General features: G+C 28.9%; 1 long non-coding RNA gene across 1 annotated transcript; it reads right to left on the bottom strand.

Moving 5' to 3' along the window:
- Positions 1–4,476: 4,476 nt before the first annotated feature.
- Positions 4,477–5,236, bottom strand: LOC147941081 (uncharacterized). The gene is made up of 3 exons (XR_015560853.1): positions 4,991–5,236; positions 4,832–4,910; positions 4,477–4,704 (listed from the first exon to the last, which is right to left on the bottom strand). It is a non-coding gene; the product is annotated as an uncharacterized LOC147941081 (long non-coding RNA).
- Between the last annotated feature and the right edge of the window lie 440 nt (positions 5,237–5,676).

Raw genomic sequence — 5,676 nt, 5'->3', positions numbered from 1 at the left:
TTTTTTTATATTTTAATATATAAAGTATGGTTTCAAAAGTTACTAATTCATAAGGTCATGACATGTGTCAAAATCTTATTATAATGTTGATTATTAAAATAATAATAATATTTTATTATTATTTTGTAAAAGTTACTCATTCATAAGATCGCGACATGTGTCAAAATTTTATTATATTGTAGATTATTAAAATAATGATAAAATCTTATTATTAAAATAATGATAAAATCTTATTATTATGTTTTAAATTATACAATTTTGTAATTCTAAAGAAAAAGGAATCGTCCAAACAAAAAATCCATAATTCAAAAACATAAAAGAAATGATACAGATAATTTTACAACAACGATACACGTAGTTATCCTCAAGAAAATCCTAAAAAATCTAAAATAATTAAACTTATACAAAAAAATTATATGTTATATTAAATTCTTGGCCTAATCTTAAAAATAGAAAATTTAAAATATAAAGATATGTAATCTCTCATATCTTTGTCATATATATAGAGAGTAAGATGTCATTCCAATGTATCAAACTCAATTAGAATTTTCAAACATAAGCACTACAGATGGAAACCAAAACTGTAAAAATAACTAAAAGTCAAGATCATACAAATTGCTTTGGATAAAAAAAATCTCACACGATGCGTGGGTAAAATGAATATAATAATATATGTTTAGTTATTTTAAAAGACATTCAATAATAATTAACATTAATATTGTAACTAAGATATATTAACTTTTTTGTCAAACAATTAAATAGATTAGCTCGAAAGATCCAATTGGTAAGAATATTGTTTACATAAGTTATATGAAGCGGTAGGAACTAAGATATATTAACTATAAACTAAAACCTAATAGATTTTATGAATAATTATCTAGAACTAAATTTTTATATTTAAAATTTATAAAATAGATCAAAAGAAACAAAGTACAATATTGATACACAAAATAAGCATACTGAACAACATTTACTAATTTCAAAACATGAACAAAAAGTAGAAATGAAAGGTAAAAAAATGCGAAAGACCTTGTGTCTCTTCTAAAAGTGAGAATGTGTCATGTGCCTTAGACCTTCTTCATCTAGCCTTTTTACATATGCTCCAAAATTTTGACTTTACTTATCTATTTCAAAACCTACAAAAGTCACATAAAAGAGGAAAAAAAAAGATATTTTAGTTAAATAAAAATTGATATTACTAAATTTAAAAATTTATGTGAGAGGTAGAATATGATGTTTGATGAAGAATTTGTCTTGCTATTTATAGAGAAAATTGTTGTTGCGCGACTAAAAAGACATCAATTTTATGTATGAGTTTGCTATGCAAGGACTATCAATAAGAGTTAAGGCCAAAGTTTCAAAAAAGGTTGTTTTATTTTTGCTATGTCCAGTCTTTTCTCACGGACAATTATACGTAGCCCTCTCCAGAATCACTACAACTACAAACTTCAGATTCTTAAAGGGACACAAAACACTACGACAATAATGTTCCATAAAATATAGTCTACCAAGAAGTTTTCAAAAACATATGAGTTTCAGAGACAATTTCGACTTTGTTCTATTGCTTTGATTTACCATAATATTGCTTTCAATTTTTTTCTATTGGTAAAATTTTTTTAATGAGAAGGCAAATTTTCCTTATTTCTTTAAACAAAAATATACTTCTACGTTCTCCTTTTTCAGTTTGAAGTATGTAAGATTAATATGTTGACCCCAAAAAATGGAAGATTAATATATCTATCTTCTTCTTAAATAGGCTACATCATGGTGTGTCAAAAAAACTTCCATGAATACATTGAGAAATTTAACATTAATTGCTATCAAAAGATTTTGTGATGTTGGAAAAGGATCTTTAGTTTCATTGGTTGTTGGAGCAAGCCACTTTGAGATAGCTAAAAGACGTGAACATGTTCTCTCCACACAGGAGGAAGGAAGAGCCGAGGTTCTCTCAATGGTGGAGGAGGTTGGACACAAGGTTATCTCCCCAAGGGAGGAAGGTATGAGAGGTTGGACACAAGGTTATCTCCCAAGAGAGGAAGGCGGAGCCAAAGTTCTTTCTATGGTAGAGGAGGTTAAACGCAAAGTTCTCTCCATAAGGGAGAAGGGAAGAACCGAGGTTCTCTCCATGGTTAGTCATACACTATTGTGATGTACTTTATTTTTATTCGAAACAAAGAAACTATGCAAAGGTGAAAGTAAAGAGACATATAATAGTTGGCTTAATTTGTTCATATTGACATTTTCTAGGTGGTGGTAAATAATATATTTGTAACATACATTATACCTAAAAAAAAAGAGTAGAGAGAGAGTCGCGTAGATCTCACTCGCGGCGATTTCTCTCACAAATCTCTTCCTCTTCTAAGCACGATCTCTTGCACCGACAATGGAGTTCTCCGTCGATTCCGACAACGACGAGGACTCCGAAGCTCATGGTTCTTCATCCGTAGTCTGCGACATCATCTCGGTGGAACAATCTGATCAAAATCAGGGGAGCTGTGGCAAGGAGAAGCATCTGCGAGATACCGACGGTAAGAGCTCTACCGACAGTGTAGCTACGCGGAGTGGAAGAAGGAGGTTTTCCAGGCAAGAAACGAGAGAGGAAGATGGTTAGGTCGGGCGATTCGAGATTCTGGAGGTTTCATGGGACTGTTGTACAGTGGGGGAGGTAGTCTGCAATCTGGTGAGGCTAAGCCACCGTCAAAGGTCTTCGGATCTACTCCCTACTGCTTTGCTCTCTCACGACTGCACAAGGAAACTCCTCGACAAAGACAATATCGATTTTTTTCCTCCTTCTCAAAACAACTCTACGGTGGCGGGATGACAACGGATCCTGGATCACTATCTCTGTTCGACTCGCGCCGTCCAGGCTCACCGGAAGTCCTACTCCGGCGATTATCTGCTGTCCATTATCGGCGGCTGCAACTGTGTTTTTCAGTTGTAGATTAGGGTTCCATGTCGTCCGGATTAGTTTGGATTTCGTGAACCCGGGTCAGTTTTGTATAAGATGGTTTAGTTCGGTTTGATGTTTGTAGATTGGGCCTTCGGGATTCTGTATGGGCTTAACTCCGGAAATAGTCTATTAGGACACTAATTTCTAAAATTGCTTCTATCTTAACATTTTTGTGCCACATCTTTTTTGCAAACGATTCCCATTAATGCCCTTATATTTTGACAATTAATCAAATGTCATTAAGGTTAATTCGGTAATCATTGTAAATGGGTCGGTTATAAATTGAAATGTACAACCTGAAATCACAAATCGGATCCTCATTGATTATGTTAGTCAGTTTTTGTTTTTTCGGTTAGTGGTTTATATTAAGATTAAGATTTCAGTAAAATCAACATTAATTATCTCAGAGAAGTAAATTTGTTAAGATCTCACAATATAAATTACGCATGTAATGCTTTTTATTATCCAATCATCAGCTTCCAAAAATATTGCAACACAATTCCGAATTAATATTCTAAAATTAATGATTTGACAAAACAAAATCCCGAATTTATGTTAAAAATTTACCAAGCATATCTGTTTATTTGTTTTAATAATTACGTAATTAATAAATTAGCACCAAATATTACTAAAACTAACTTACAAAATTGAGATGTATTAGTTAAGATATATTTTTTATATTTCAAAAATAAATAACAATTAAGAAATATACAATTCAACTTATTAGGAAAAAAGATTATGCTTGAAATTGTGCTTCATCAACAATTCTAACAATATGATATGTTATTAACCCTATTAATTATTTGCATAAATCACCTACTTACTCTTATATAAATATTATCGAGATTTTAGGAAAATTAAAAACTTAAAATAAATAAAACTTTTAAAATAACACTTATGTTTATGCATAAATTCGAAAGTAATTTATAGCTAGAAACTAATTAATTATACCTAAGTTTCCTTATTGATTTTAGGGTGATTTTATATTCCTTGAAAACATCATTAATTTTATGCGCTAACAATAATTAGAACATCACAATTAAATATTAGTATTCTCAATTTGGCAAATTTTAATCAGGGATTTTATTTCAAAAGGAAATCCAATAAATACACTCACAATTATAGTAAGTAGCATATATTATTAATAAATATTCGTTAACTACCTTCTAAACTCGACCCAAAATACCCAAATCTTGATATCTTGATATATTTTAAACTTGCTCACCAAGATTATTTCTACTCACTCACATAAAACCGTAACATTAAATTAAAACACTATAATTACTTCTCATTCACAATAACTAATCACACCAAAGACCAAACTAGATAAACACAAGCAAAAAAAAGAGTGTAATATTTATCAATCGATATAGTATAGATCTAATATTGTATTATTGTTACATCTCATCAAAGAATGAGGATGAGGAGACTCATGATGTAGAAAAAACTGATTGATGTTAATGTCAAGATTGAGAAGAAGAAGTGATATTATACTTTGTTTTGTAGTTGTTTTTTTCAGTGTTTCATTGAATTTCACTTCTGATATTTTATTGGTTTTTTGTGTTTAAAGTTATTTGGTTTACTTACATTAGAAATAAAGCAAATTTTTCTGTCAATAATTTACAAAATTAAATAAGATAAACATGAATTTTATAATCTCATCTACCATCCTCTGTATTTCGGTCTCATCAAATCCTTCTCCAAACACGAGTAGTGCGTTCATTTGTGGATAAAATTTTACGGAAATATAACTCCTAAAAATAACACTCGTAACATATTTAAAAGCCCAATTGCAATGTTTATATGTAATATATATACAATATATAACCAACAAAAGGTTTATATAGCTTAACGTAACCATCAGATAGTGTTAACGTATACCTCCAAAACTATAAACACAGGTTATAGCTCTTTGCCTGTTATTTTCATAAGTATCTCCTAACTTGAATGTATAGTTCCCCTGAAAAAAAAAAAAGTTATAATGTAAGCAATACATGGTTATGTATGTGTACAACTATATTTATATGTTTTTTAACTGACCATTCTTTGAAAACTTTAAAATTCGGACTTTGACTAGAGAGAATAAAAAAAAAGAAGAAGGTCTGATTGCAAGTTTGCAAATTAGTGGCTCCTCAGTACATTTATTTATATTGGACTATTAAAATGCACAGTTCTGATATGTTTTTTTAGTTACAACAATGTGAGACATAGTAAAATTCAGCTTCCAGCATATGTAAGATTTTATAAAAGATTTGTCATATTAAATCTAAATTAACACTTTTATATGGCAATAAATCTTCTCAATATTTATGTAGTCTCTAGATAAATGGTTTTAAGAAAGTGAATAATTTTGTTTTAAAATGTAATTATAAATAATTGAAATTAATTAATTGTATTTGTAAAATTAAAAAAAATTGTGACAAAGAGAGAAGTTTAACTATTTTCTCTCACAATATTCACTAAATTAAAAAGATTATTCCACATATAGTTATTATCTTTTATAAAAATTAGAAATTAATTGAATATTTACAAAAATAATATTATAGTATATTAAATATCTTTATATAATCCAATTGAAAAAATATAAACTCAATAAATTTAATTTAATCATTTTAATTAATTATATTGTGATCACATATAATTAAATATATTCTGATTACGTGTAATATTATTTTCTGAAATATTTGAAATCACTTATAAGAAAATCTTTTTGTCAAAATTATAAT

This window comes from Camelina sativa, chromosome 7, assembly GCF_030686135.1.
Source record: "Camelina sativa cultivar CO46 ecotype springtype chromosome 7, ASM3068613v1".
Lineage (NCBI taxonomy): Eukaryota > Viridiplantae > Streptophyta > Magnoliopsida > Brassicales > Brassicaceae > Camelina > Camelina sativa.
Note: the sequence above shows the minus strand (reverse complement) of the source record. Positions and strands in the feature narration are given on the sequence as shown.